Genomic DNA, 15784 nt, shown 5'->3' on the forward strand with positions numbered 1-15784 from the left:
ACGTCCTAAACGGCCATTGGCCAGATAGAACCCTCCTTCATTCATAATTGGCCCATCACCATATCACGTACGTCCTTCCAGCCTATCGGATAGAGCTTTACTGAACCACAAGTTTTTGATTGGTCGGAAGGTTTATAAAGGTGGGACCAAAGGAACTTTCATTAATTTTATTGGACAGTATTGCCGGGAACGTCGAGCTTACGAGGAGCGACCTTTCAAAGCACATCCAGTGTCCTATGTACCTATTGGTTAGTGTATGGGAAGTCCCGCCCACACTGTTAGGTCCGTTTGACTTTATCAGAGACAGCTGTATAGAGGATCATTGACTTTATGTGCTGGTTAGAATATGTTTTCTTAAACTTAAACTCATAGATCATACAAGGAAACAAGAAGGTACAAGGAAACAAATTATCTTTCCTATAATAAATAATAACATCTAATTTCTCTAAAATAAATAGTCCTACATAACATATCAAAAACATGGTAACATCAATCCAAAAGGATTCATAAAATAAATGTAGAATTAACCCTAACCCTTTGCCAGCGGGATTCAGAAAGATCAGTTCTATATATAAGTGCTTTGTTGGATAGATTAAATGTATAATTTTAAAATACACCTCACTAACTTTATTGTGGACAAAACATAAGTCCAAATCAATTCCCAATTAATGTTCAGAAAAATGATTATTCCAATATCCTTTGTGTCGATGTCATTCAACAAAACATCTCCCTTAAATGTTGACTGTTCATCAGACACATTGCTGCTTTGCAACAGTCTTAAAAGAACATGCAGATACTGTGTCAAACACTATATTCTGGTGCCGGTGTTGGGATTCCAAATGTCTTTGAGATTTCACTGTATGTAATAAGGAACCGTTCTCATTAATCAATTGTGAAATCAGCAAAGTATTGTTTTGGACCCATTTGCCATAGAAGATTTACTTATTTATGCTATATATTTTTTATTATTCCAAGTCAAATATTTGTGGGGAGCGGTAGTTTGTATAAGAAGCCAAAATAAAAGAACCTGCCTGTGAAAATTAGAGGGAGCTTATTTATATCAAAATGCATTTAAGAAGAAACTCTATACCCTAAGTTTACCATAACTTAGCTTTATTCTCAACCTAATGTTTACTCCAGTTAAACTTAAAAATGATATAGAACAAAGGAAGTCTAGTAAATTTTAGCCTTGTTGGTTGTATGGATTACATAAGATATTTCTGTTAAGATACTGAGGCTTGTTTTTCCATATAAAGTTATGAATATAATGGTGGAGTCTATTTTTGAAATGATTGATTTTGGAACATCTAGTTCTTTGGCCAGATAAACTAAACATGATAATCCTTCAGTTTTGGATAAAAGTACCTGAGTACTCAGGTTTTCCTTCTGTTAATCTGCAGCTGATATGTTGCAAATCAGCATCAGCACCATAGAAATAGACAATGTGGCATGATGTACAAGTAAAATTACTTGACCATGCAGAAATTCATTTTCTTTGGTGTCTTCCAGAACAAGGATCATTTGGCAAGAACATACAGTCATTTGTACCTCTTACAGTCGTCCAGCAGATGGTGCTGTTTGTCTCAATAGGATATGCATACATCGGCTGTCCAGCCCATAGACTTTATATTAAAAGGTCCAGCCCTGCCTATATCTGACCCTGCCCTATTCCGTGTGCTGCAGCCTGGGTTTGTTAGAAATCTGAGAACATAAGTTTTGCAAGCTGAGTCTGAGAGCGCAGAGAAGAGCACAAACTGAAGCACAGGACATTAACAGTCTATCTGAGGGCAGTTTTGAGCACGAGCAGAGCAAATTTACAGTACAGGTACTACTTGAGAGAGAGAGTTCAAGGGAAAACTTTCAAAAATCTGAAGGCCAACTGAAGAAATAATGCTCTCAAAATGAAAGACCATGATATTGAACAAAGATTGGAAAGAAACTCCACAATGTCTCTCATATAAAAAATAGTCAGAAAAACCAAAAGGAAAACCAAAGGGTTTTGCTAAGATACCCTCTCAAGATCCGTGCACCAAGCTCCACAGGATCGTCTACAAATGGTGAAGCCATTTTCCAAGAGAATTAACTGGTCAACAGACAATGCTTTTATATACCTTGATGTGTTATCTTGAACAGAACCTGCTCCAGAGGTAAGTTAGGTGTGCAGCATAAGTTACCATAAATAACAATGTGGACCAGTAAGAAATGAATCACTATTGTACCCTGAAAACCCTGCAGGGTTAACCCTGAAGTTACCTTGCTAACCACAAATCCTGATTCATTTTAGCCTCTGCTCCTCCTCTCTCCTCTCCATCCCCTTCTCTTCGTCTTTTTCTATGTCTCCTCATCTTGTCCTGTATCTAATCCCTTTCCACAGCTGAGCTTTGATTGATGAAGTCTTTTCATTTTTTATCTGTGTACACATTTTACTTGTGCATGTGGCAAATAAAGCTTTGAATCCCTAAATCATTTTATTTCAATATTGGCATTCATAGACTTTCATACTCTTTAGCACTTCCTTCATCCCTTCATTCAACCCATTATTAAGCACTGTGACCTCTGACCCCTGGATCCTCCCCTGAAATCTGTCACTGTCCAACTAGTAACTCCAGCTTACTCCACCAATGTGCCCGTTTCAGCTTCCTCCAGATGAAAAGCTAAATGTTAAAGATGTAAATGTAAATAACTCAATGTCATTTACTGACAACCCTGAACAGAGGAAGCAAGCTGTCAAATGATTTATGTTCACCATGCAGTCAGCTGATTGGCTGTTATCAGAGCAGGACCCGCTCATAAATATTCATTATATCCTGCAAAAAATGATAGATTCCTCTATGGAGACACAGAGAGAGACAGACTGAGCTCATTCATTTACATTCCAGAGCAGGAGAGGGCGCCAGAACATAACATGTGACAAGGTTTACTTTGGTTTTGGTGACTGAATGTTGTTTTAATTTAATTTAGTCTGGGTTGATTTGAATATATTTTCTTACATTTGTAATTACCCCTATTTTTTAATATATACAACTTATATCTTTGTTTCATCTCAAAAACAAACAAAAGAAACAAACAAAAACAAATCACCAGGACGTGATTCTTGTAAATCTCAAAAGTACATAAAGTAGAAGCTGAACCTGAAAATTCAATCTGAAAACAGACAGTGAAGAAACTCTTATCTATTGTACAATGTAAGCTTATTGGTTTGTTTTTGATTGATACGGATTATAATAATAAAATGACCATGTTTTTTTTATTAATCAGCTTTTACTGGTCATAAAATAAGATTCTGATGTGGGAAGAAATAGAGTGCTGAGACGATCAAACAGGCTGAAAACCAGTCCACAGTTTAGTTTTATTTGGAAGGGAAAACAAAGATCAACTGTAAAATTATGACCCAAAATGTAAAGCATTGCATGCTTTCCTTTGTAATGAAGGACTGGCTTGACTATTGTCTTGTTTTGAACCTGATCGATTATCTGACTGCTCATGTTGCCCTGCTATTGTTATTTAGGTTGCCACATTATCAGTAATCACTTATTTTTATCTTTATTTAAAATGGATTTGACAGAATTATACTTTCCTTCTTTTATTGTGAATGGCAGCTGTATATTCAAGTTGCCTCACTTCAAACATTCTAAGTTTAATGATCTTGTCAAATGAACAAAAGGTCATTGTGTTACCTCAGCACTGTGTATGTTATGTGGTGATTCACTTTGGACATAATGTACAGAATCTTGGAGTAATGTAGGGAGTGCTGACATGGAGATGGTACAAGGCAACAGCTAATGTTGGTCCAGGATACCAGACGTCACCTGGAGCATAAGCCAGAAAGGTTTTCTTGTTTTCTGCAGTCTTGCAGCCCACTGCTCAAGCTCCTGAGTGTTTCCACTCAGCCCAGGGACTTTTCGTTTAAAACCCTTATGATTTAATAGAAAAACAGTGATAATTGACCTGCAAGTAGTTTTACAGTTTTTTTTTTTTCTATTTGAAAATGCTGTTTAAGTCACAGAGACTTTTTGTTGCAGTTCTGCAAGTACTCTGAACCAGCTGGTTACCTGAGGATTAAAGTATTATATTACAAACAAATGTTTAGAGCTTATCACACAGATATTGCACCAATCAATTATTACAGTGACGTCAGTGTCGTTTGGAACGGATAATCTAGGGACTGTCAGAGCAGAAAAATAAATCAACTTTTAATGTTTGTCAGCGAGCAGGAAAACTCTGAGGCAGACAGATTGAATCCTACTTCTCTTTACACACACACACACACACACACACACACACACACACACACACACACACACACACACACACACACACAATGAGAGAGACTGCCATCTTCATTAGTGCTGAGTGCCAATGTGGCCTCTGGATTTATTGGCCAGCAGAGGTGAAGCAGACATGCATACACACACGACTACACACACACATTCAAACACACACATGCACAGATACACAGACACACCCACACACACACCCTCAGCATTCCACTCCACAGTAGCCTAGTAATGATGACCTACCTCAGCGGGATCAATAGACTGGAGACAGATGAGCCTGGTTAACACACACATGCAGGCGCAGGCGCACGCACGCACATGCACACGCACACTGCTGTGGTCAATATGTGAAATTCTGTGTGTGTGTTTGAGCGATTTCTCTATCTATGTTACAGCATGATAGCATGTGGAAACATGACTGGATATTCCCCCCTCCCTCCCTAAGATCCATTCACCCATTTTCTAAACTGTTTCTCCTGTTTAAGGTGACATGGATCTGGAGCCTATCCCAGCATGCATTTGTGTATTGCTTGACATATAAGTTAAGAGAGGAGTAAGAGGAGGAAGTAGCTAGTAGTAGTTTATTGTAGTACCATTGCAGCATTACACTGTACTATTGTATTATTTTGCCTTCTTTATGTTTATTCCAGTTTCATATATGTGCACATATGTATTTATACACTGTATGTGTGTGAGTGTGCGTGTGCATGTGTGTGTGTGTGCATGTGTGTGCGTGTGTGTGTGCGTGTGTGTGTGCGTGTGCGTGCGTGTGCGTGTGTGTGTGTGTGCGTGTGTGTGTGTGTGTGTGTGTGTGTGTGTGTGCGTGTGTGTGTGTGTGTGTGAGTGTGCGTGTGCATGTGTGTGTGTGTGCATGTGTGTGCGTGTGCGTGTGTGTGTGCGTGTGTGTGTGTGTGTGCGTGTGTGTGTGTGTGTGTGTGCGTGTGTGTGTGTGTGTGTGTGTGTGTGTGTGTGTGTGTGCGTGTGTGTGTGCGTGTGTGTGTGCGTGTGTGTGTGTGTGTGTGCGTGCGTGTGTGTGGGTAAGGGACAGTGGGATGTGTTCTTATAAACTCTCTGAGTAGCTGTTGGACTCTGATGTCAGCAGAGGCTAAGACACAGTGTATCACTGGCTAATAAACTGTACTAATAAGCCTCACCCACAAAGTCCAATTATCAGGCCAGAAACTCTGAATTTGAATATCCTCTTGAATCTAACAAATCTGATTAATTAATGGGAAAAATTACACATAAATACATTTTCTGATTTCTATAAGTTGAGGAAAGAGCGGGTTTAACTGAATTAAGCAGAGGGGTTGTTGTCACATCATTGCAGTGCTTTGAAACAATTATTTTACATTTCTTAATGATTTATAATATTTATATTGTATCCAGTTAAGTTCAAGTGTTTTAATTCACTCATATTTTATTTCAAGGCTAAATACTATTTACCTTAGTGCTTACTTACTGTGGACAGAGCAGGTTTGTTAACTCACCCTTAAGGATGACTGTGAAAGAAAAAACAAACTGTGTTTATGCTGAAGAAACAGTGTGTTGTATTGAATTGTGGGTATTTCATTTGTCATGTCAGGAGACAAGTATTGTACTTCTCTCTGTAGCTCTTGTTTTTTATTTGTTAAACAACTATCTGTGGCACTTTAATGTGTACAACCAAATGCAACACCAGACCGTTTGTGTCACAGTGGCGCAACTGTCCCACTTCGAACAGCTCCTTCAAATGTGTCCTTCTTTTCCTGGGCCACGAAGGCTCCAAGGTGTGGATCCTTTGTGGCCCAATCTATCCCAAGATTGCACAATGGTAATGAAAATACTATGGCAGCAAACAACACTGACAGAGAGCTTGAGGATTACAGTGTTGTGTAAGTAAGTGCTGTATATGTATATATGTAAGTATTGGGTTTCAGCTCAGTTCAACAGCTAATGGTACAACTGTTAAAACCAAGGGCCTTAAAACCTCTATTGTTTTGTGAATAAAGGTCGCATGTTGTCAAGGTGCTAGGCGACAGGAACCACACTTTTCGATGCAACTGAAGGGTGGGCTCAGATGGTGGTGCAAAAAAAAAGAAAAAAGCCAAAAAAAATCTTCCCTAAACCAAACCGTCTTATTTCAGTTTGGCCTTTGCGGTCTACAGCCGCCACGACGGGCCACACCTTTGTAGGCCACGTCCTCCGAAGGATACGGCCCCTGAATTGGGACACAGCTCAAGAGTGTCTTCCTGGAAAGGCTGTCTGAAAAATTCATCCCCTCTGTCATGGCCGACTGTCCACGCCACCTTCCAGTGCAACTGTGTGGAACGGCTATAAACTTATTAATGTGTCTGCTGCTTTTAAAGGTTCAGAAGGATGAAAGGAGCTGATGTGATTGGATTGAAGTAGACAGTTGAGATCTAATGTTGGAATGCGCCCTTTTAGTCATTTTTAATTCTAATACAATCCATTAAATTCCTATTCGTTATTCTTTTGGATGTTGCAAAGACGCTGTGTTCAGATCGACGGCTTCTTTGCTGACAGCAGACACAGTGTTTGTGGAAGGGCATCCAGGTTATCAGACTTTAAAGCCTACAGATTTGTGACAGTGGTGACTCCCTCCTATATCTTCTAATATATCTCCCTCAGGTGACCAGGTTCTGCATGTGACTGCAGACAGGTCAAAATGTCTGCCTTCAAATTGGCCTTTATTCCTCTCTCCCACAGGCCGCAGTGTGATTATTTCTGATCATCTCCATCACCGTCAAAATACTGAATTCCTCAATTTAAAACACAGATACATGTAAGTTTACACATTTCTGTATCTCAGTATTGACATTGCCAGTGCCTGGCTGTGTGTGCGTATGTGTTGGATGCCTGCAGGATGTGTGCTCATGTGGTGCTTATTACATTGCCTCTGTATGTGCATATGTGCGTGTGTGGTGGCTGTGAGGGAGTTTTACAAGCAATCTCTTTACTGCTTTGTGTGGTGCACACCTACTTTTACTACCCTACCACAGTGAAGAAAGAGCGGAGCACAGACACACACACACAGACACACACAGACACACACAGACACACACACAGACACACACACACACACACACACACACACACACACACTCAAGCAGTTCCAATAATGCCATGTGAATGATATGGGCCGGTTGGTTTGGTATTGAGTTCTCTCTAGCTCAGTTTATGAGGAAGCTGCAGTGGGGGGTGGGGGGTGGGGGGTGGTGTGGTGGATGGAGACATTAGTTTAATTGTAGTCGGGGTCTGAGAGAGCACAGTCTCATACAGCAGCCATGTACACTGCACACGCTCTTATCCACATATAGTGAGTGAGATTAACTTCTCTTTGTTAAATCACCAACATTAGAAGAAACAAGTAATAAAAGGTCAGCGGTACAAGAGCTGATCACACATGTTTAATTAACATGTCATTAATGTGCTGGCTCACCTTAATGGCAAAAAGCATAGTTTCTCACTTACTTCCTATGGTTTCCTGCCATGCAGATAGTTTGGCTTTAATCCGTCCAGCTATGTTGAGATATTCAGTGCCCCTCTGAGATTCCTGTTAAGGTAAAAAAATGTTACAAAATAAAAATCTTCACCAAATTTGATAATTGATTAACTGTCATTTAAAAGTTATTTATACACATTTGGTGCTTCCCATAAAAATGTGAGGATTTTCTGGCCTCCCAGATGGAGAAGTACGAGTCCTGTTGGCGAAGTCTTCACTACAGGCGTTTACACTGTTTACAAACTCCCATCAACTCTGTTTTTAACAAGAACTTCAGAGCCCAGTTTAACATTAACCTAAGCAACACTGGATGATAGAGGGCAAATCTCTCTACCATTTTAAATAGAATTGTCCATGAAGGTTGGAAATTGGGGGATTTTAAAGAAGATGAAAGAGTTTTTTTTGGGGGGGAAAATTTTCAGGAATGGCATCAGGGTGTGTGCACATTCTGTGCAGTACACACTCGTATCAAAATCACACAGCTGGGATCTTTAATGTGCAGGAATCACACGACAGAGATCCTCCTCATCAACAATGGTAAAAATGTTATCAATAAGTGTGACTGCCAGCCACAAACAAAGAGTCATTTCTTATCACAGAGTTTCCTAAAAATACCAACTATGGTTCTCATGAATGGTTCAAAACGAGGAAAAAGATGTTCTATATATGCAACTCAAGAATTTATAATTTTGTTTCGTAGCCTTCTAACACAAAATCAGCACCCTTCGCATTTATTAACCACATCTCACCTCTGGCAATAAGTTGAACTGAACGTTTTAATATTCTTTGATTTGAATAAAATTTGTATAGAGGCCTCTGCTATTAAAATGTATGATTTAAAAACCCTTCAAGTTGAGGTTATTAAACTGATTCTCAGTTTAATTTGTAATCATTATGAAAATTGACTAAATATTTTAGGGTCAGTCACATATAGAAAACTTTAGTTGACTCCTCACATTTAGTCTTGTTACAGCTGTTTTCAACAGAGAAATTTTCATATTTCTCTCTATTTCTCTCTCTATTTCTTCAATTGCAAAATCTTCCTCTATCATATGATGAAAAATTATTAAATATATCAAAAGAAAAAAACATTTAGAAATAAGATTTATAGAATTGTGTCAGGGCGCGATCCCCAACCTGACATGACCAAATGACCATATCTTTAATATCTTTATCAAAACAACCCTTTCCTCTGTGAAGCATTGAACTACCGTGTTCCTACATATGCACAAACACTGTATTTCTCGGCAGATCAGCTGTTTCAGTAAGACAGTGTGCGTAGGAATATGATAGTTCAACGGTTGAAAAATGTAGTTCCAAAGTAAAGGGCTGTTTGACAGCAGATACAGTTGTGAAAGTAAAAACATACTTAAACTGATATTATATTATTTTTCTCTGGACATTTTTTTAACTGACTAAAATATGTTTTTTCTGCTGAACCCGTCCACAGCAGCTTCTGTGCCGGTGCTCCTGCTGCCTCTCTAAACAGGGCGCTGATCTAAAATCTACTACAGATAATACACTGAATATTCATGACTACCTCACACAACCCCATGTCAAATAACCCAAACTATCACTTTAACTAATCCAAGTGGATGGACTTCCTCAAAAGCACCGTGGTAAAGTATCAGCTTCAGATCGACCCCCGATGCGACTCTCATGCACATATCATGTGTTGCTCTAAGACTCATGCATAGTTGCTGTTCTGGGGATCAGAGCTGTGGAAGGAAAGCCAGTGTTTGTCAGTCAGCGTTTTTACTTGTGACCGATGTGGATCAGTAACCTAAAGTATGTCCCTCTTTTAAGCTGGTTTGGTTTCACGTCTAACTGGCCCATTAAACTGAAAAGGAAAATTCTTTGCTCAGCTGATTTATGCATCAAATAAATGTTCACCTATGAACAAGCACAAGGTTAACTGATTGTTGGTACCAGTCTGTTAATTACATAAAATAAAATGCAAGACGCTCATGGCTCTTTCTATCATATAGAGAGCAAGGGCAACGCTCGGTTGAGGTACGGTGTATTTTATCTTCGATGTGAATGTATTATAACTTTGTGCTAATTACGTGTGTTAAAGTCACTCAGAATTTTCCCAGATGTGGTTATTTGCTTCCTAGCCATGCAGGCTAGCCGTTTCCCTCTGTTTCCATTCTTTATGCTAAGCTAGGCTAACAGGCTGCTGGCTCAGGCTACATATTTATCGTACAGACACGATAGTGGTTTTAATATTCTCATCAAACTCTCGGCAGAGTGAATAACTGCATTTCCAAAACTAGTCGTCATGTCTGGTCAACATTGTTGAGACGGACACAAACATAACCAGCTGTTCATAGAGCTGAGAGCCTCCAATATGGCAGCAGACATTAAATTATATCACATAAAAGCCCTTTATTCACCGCTTACCTCTCTATATCCCACCTGAGCTAGTTCAGACAGGCCAGTCTGTCTTCCTTCTCTACTCATGATTATACCACATTATTATCCCAGCGGTACCCTCCTTGTGTCCTGCTGTGCTGAGCTCTGTTCAGACGCACTCACCTGTAATTAACCCCTCTGTTTATTGCCCTACATTATTACACACAGCATGTGTAGTAGCTGCTCCTGGTTTCAGCCTGCACAAGTATGGCTGTCACAGTGTTCACCTGTTCAGGTGTGCTGGAAAGCAGTGCAGGGTGTCTGAGGTTTAAAGCCACACCTGGTGGCCTGGAATCAGCCTGGGACTCCTGCGCTCACATCGTCTGAACTGTATTCACGGCAGCATTACGACTAGCAAGTGGATCTGGAATTCATTTTGCTAAAGGGAATGAATTATCTCACAAAGCCTTAGAGGAGATCATATACTTCAGTTACAGCTTTGTTTTGATTCTTTAAACCTGATATTGATTTGTCAATGAAGCATAACTGTTGCATTGTAAAAGCCTTCACAATGAACACAGTCAGTTTTATCATTCATATTCTTATTTGTTCGTTTTCCAACATTTACGACCATAAAACTTTAAAGTCCATCTTTGAAATGTGCATCAGTGTCCTCGTGCAGTTTTTGTGGGCTCACTTGTTGGGAAACTATAAAATAAAGTATAAGCCTGACATATCCAGTTCTACAGGAGCACAGTAAAGCAATTGCTTTGTTAGATAATTGTAGTGTTGTGCTGTTTGCTATCTCAAGCCTATTTTAAAGTATTAATTGTCATTTAATCAATAGCTGTTTGAGAAAAAATAGTCACATGCATTATGTATATTTATACAGCTAATTTTGCATCAAGTAAGTGGATGCAATTGCAAATCATTTCACAGCTATTCACTTTTACACCCTCTGCTGGAACAGAGGCCCTAACAATTAAAAATGATGTGTTCAGGCTTGTTGTAAAGCTCACGCTCTCCACTGCACCATGTTATCGGATCCAAACGTGATAATTTGTATCTGATAGTGTTTCAATATCAATACAAATGTATGGGATTTTACAATAAATATCTTTAAGGCATTTCCTCAATATGTCTTTACAGTGAGCCAGAAAAATGTCCACATCAGTCGCATTTACATACAAACGTTCCAGTTTTATTCCTATTCTGAAGGATTTCACACATGGGTTTCTTCATATATCATCCATAGACGGATTTTTTCATTTATTTTATATATTTTTTAATTAATTAATTTAAGCCTTGGAGATCATTGAGGTCTCCCTCATTTGCAATGATGTTGAGATACACACAAATACAGAGTTAAAATTTAAAAGAGGACAATACTCAGTGAAAACATTTGCACACTGATGTGAAGTTATAGTTATAAGTAATAAGTTATATAACATTCTATTATTTTATCGAAAATTTTATTCCTCCTGTACAGCGTCAACAGTGTGCAACACTAGCTGACGTTGGCTTATAGGAGTCCGCTAACATCAGCAAACAACTGGCTCCCAGAACAACACAGACTTGTAAACCTGTGAAGACTGGTTGTGAAGTTTGGCCCAACAAGGATGTATGACATCAGGGGAAAACAGGGTCAACATCAGCTGATAATAATATCACGCTTTATAAATCCTATTCCACATGGTCTAGAGGCGATGGAAGGGTAGAGTGTGCCTTCTTCTTCTCCTGGTAATCCTTAAATTTGCACATCACATCACAGTGTTGGCCAATGTCCAGGATGTCAGCTTGTGCAGTTCACGTTACAGCCACTAGTGTCACTAATCAGTTCACTTCAGCAATCTCAGTCAGCTCTCAGCATTCACATGCATTTTCCACAGGGAGTGCATTTTCTAGTTAAACATACAATTTCAGGAAATTTAATAGGCGTAAAAAAAATAAAAATAAAATAATTGTCTTGATGCAAGGATTCAACTGGCAAAGCTCATAGTGATATGTATCAGTTAATTTTTAAAAAATCTTATTCACCTTTAGTATTATAGTATTATAATAAATGAAATATCATTCATTCAGACCAATATTATATTAGTTTTGGAATATAATAATAATGAAATACTTGAATAAAAAATGAAATAAAACAATGAAGCAATGAAAGAAAAAAACTGAAAAACTAAATGTTGCCTGCATGCACGTGGTGTGACCCCCCCTTGCTTCAATCACAGATTTACACCCTCACTGTCTCTCCATCAGTTGTCCTTTGTGATTTTTCTCATCAAATGTACAAAACAATGGCAGAAGTACAAATAGCTGTAGGTGAGATCAGATTTAAGCATCAGATCTGGTTAAAAGCAGAGAGGAAATTTTGGAGTTGGTACAGCCGAAGCCGCAGTGTGAACACTACATGTTTCTTTCTGGTTTTATAGGACCCACCAACCAACAGACAGATTGACTTTTCTATCTAAAACCCTTTTACAGTCTCTGCTCCATTTACAGGACGGAGGCTGAGACCACATATCAACCACAAGGCATAAACAAACAGGAAGGCAGCTGCAGTTAAACACAAATTCATACACACACACTGACATGCACACAGATTAACACACCGCCAAATTTTCATTAATTAATTAATTTTTGTTTTGCATTTCTGCTTTTTATTTGATAGAGACGGAGGACAGACAGGAAAGGCAGTGAAGGGGGGGGGGGGGGGGTGACATGCAGGGCTGTTGCAGTCAGCACTCAGTTACTGGTACACACTCTACCAGGTGATCTACTGGAACACAACATCCCTCTTTAAAGTCATATTATACCTGTATGTGCACACTGAGACACGCTCAACTCTCTCGCTCTCTCATTCTCTCCATCTCTCTCTCTCTCCCTCCTTTCAAACACAGTGATTGGTCTTTTAAATCTCTTAATCAGTTTAATACTTAAGCAGTGGTCTCTGCTTCGATTGTAAAACTCCATCAGACCACTGAGAACTACAACTAATCAGTGATACCAAGGCCAATGTGAGTCATGCCGAAGAGGACATTTTATTCTACTGAGTGAACATGGCAGATTTACTGTAAAACTGACATTTAAAGGTACATTTATTTCGGTGTCTATAACTGGTCTTTGACTGAAGTGCATTTTTACCATTACAGTATATTACAGAGTGATGCCATACATTGAGGTGAATGGAAACAGGATAGTATTGCAAGACATGAATATTTGTGAGGGCTAATTTTGATTTAAAGGGTATCAATACCAATTTAGAAAACATAGTATTTAAAGCATTGAATATTTTCACGAGCAAAACAGAAAACTCATTTGGGAAATGATAATTAAGTAAATTGGTTTCACTGACGGCTGAGAAAAGAATTTAGAAATACTCTTTATTTATTTATTTTTTTTATTTTCTCTTTATACTGTAGTTTAGCTGTACAATTTAATCACACAAATATATATTTTTAGTCTAGTACAGTGTAAATCTCATTAAAGTTTTAATCTGTAATTTTTGCACATTAAAATGTCTAAAAACAACTAGACCTATGTTATATGTTTTGTTGAGTTGTGTTCTTACATTATCCCAAATATTTTCATCAATTCTCAAAGCAGAGAAATCTGTGATTTTAATCATGGTAACAGCACATGTCATCTGTCACTGTCAATGTCAATGACATCATATCCTCTATGATCATGTGTCAGTGTGTTTGTCTGACAGAAGCTCAACATTGACTTTTATCTAGTTTTAAGTGACAAACACTTTTTACACCTTGGTGGTTTTCAACTCTTTATTTAAACCAGATGAAGGATTTTAGTCGTCGGACAACTGGATCTGAAGTGACACCTCTGTGGATATTTCAGCTGCTGGTAAAAACCTGCTGAACGTCTGGTTCATAAGTTATTAAAGAAACAATCAGAACAAAGGTTAGCATCAATCTCAGCTCCAGCTCTTCCCTGAGTCTCTGTCCTCCGTACAGCGTCGCTCAAACACTGACTTCAAATGTGAAACATCTTCATTCAGTGTTTGCGGGTCTGTTTGATTCAGAGAGGATTTGGAGAGGATGTGGATAATTCTGCTCTGGGTAAAATCCTCGTGAAGGACTGACACTGAAGAATCCAAACCAGGAGAAGCTGATGGCAATGATGGTGAAGACGACTCCCACGATCCAACGCTATTTCACGATGTCACCAAACACTGTCTTTTGTTATTGTTTTGAGTGAGAGACCCCTAGCTGTAGAAGTTACATGCTGTGCGTTTAAGTCTCCTTATTCAGTATGAATTATTATATAAGCTTACTCTCAAATTTCAGTAGGAATTGGTTACACATTACATCTATGATATTTTCCCCTCATGTCAGGCCATGACGTTGCCATTGGGAGCACTGGTTAGCTCACTGGCCCGGAGTGTAAGGCCAGTGTTAAAAACACTAAATGGAATGTGTAAATCCAAGAGAAAGTCACTCAGAACTGTAGAGCGTCAGCACCCTGCCTGCTTTTAACCTCACCTCACAGCGCTGAAACAGCTCTTGTCAAGATGACTTGAGGATTGTCAGTGATGCAAAAAAAACTTTCTGTGCAGGTTATGCTCAAACTCCGATTTTGATACTGTCAACCATATAATATTTTAATCAAAAGGCCTGAGAGCTGGATTGGCCTATCCAACACTCTACAACTTCTGATCGCATCTTGAACGCTGAACTTTAACAGTTTCTCTCAGTGACTTCAGCGGTATAGATTTGATGTGCTATATGGAGTCCTACAAAGATCCATTGTTTGACCTACTGTTTGATACCTGTATGCTTTCACTTGGCTCTATCATCTGCAAATACAAGATCATTTATCAGAGACATACAGGGGATACCCAACTTTACATCTTGCTGATTACCTGATAACATTAGTACATTAGATTCATTATTCAACTTTTTGACAGATCTTTGTCTCTGTATGTCAAAATACTTCCTGCAACTGAACAGACAGAAGACAGAAATCATAGTATTTAGAGCAAAGGCACAGAGGCAGCAGGTCTGCACATACTTGGAGTCCAACTCCTCTTTACCATCACAGACCATGTCAAAAACTTGTTATTATTGACTCTTTTCATCATCTCAAAAATGAGTCGTTTAGAAACCCCATGCTTTTCTGACAAGCAGTCCTCTCTATAAAGCAATAAATGTCCTGGCATCTGAATATACAGTATATGTGACATGCATACTGTCTGCCTGTATCTTTGTCCAAACCTAATTATTACTGTTGTGCCACTCAGTAAAGCACTTTGAATTAATTCTGTATGAGATTGTGCTCTACAAATAAACTTGACTTTTGTTTATGACCAACTATCTACAAAATCAACAACATTCCCCCCAGCCTCAGGTGGTCTTTGTATTTAGTGCTAAATAGCAAATGTTAGTATGCTAATTTGCTAAACTAAGATGGGAAAGATCATAAATGTTGTCAGCATTGCCATTGTGAGCATATTAGCACACTGATGTACAGTCTTGCAAAACTGTAGACTAAACTTCTCCAAACCTTATTCTATTTTAAGTCTGTTAGTTTAATTCTGCCCAAATGTCCAGAATTAAACCTTCCAGTTGTTATAATTTTATATTATTTTATGTTTATAGGTTTTCACCTGGGGATGGTGTATATATACCTG

The sequence above is a fragment of the Seriola aureovittata genome, chromosome 17, assembly GCF_021018895.1.
Source record: "Seriola aureovittata isolate HTS-2021-v1 ecotype China chromosome 17, ASM2101889v1, whole genome shotgun sequence".
Classification (NCBI taxonomy): Eukaryota; Metazoa; Chordata; class Actinopteri; order Carangiformes; family Carangidae; genus Seriola; species Seriola aureovittata.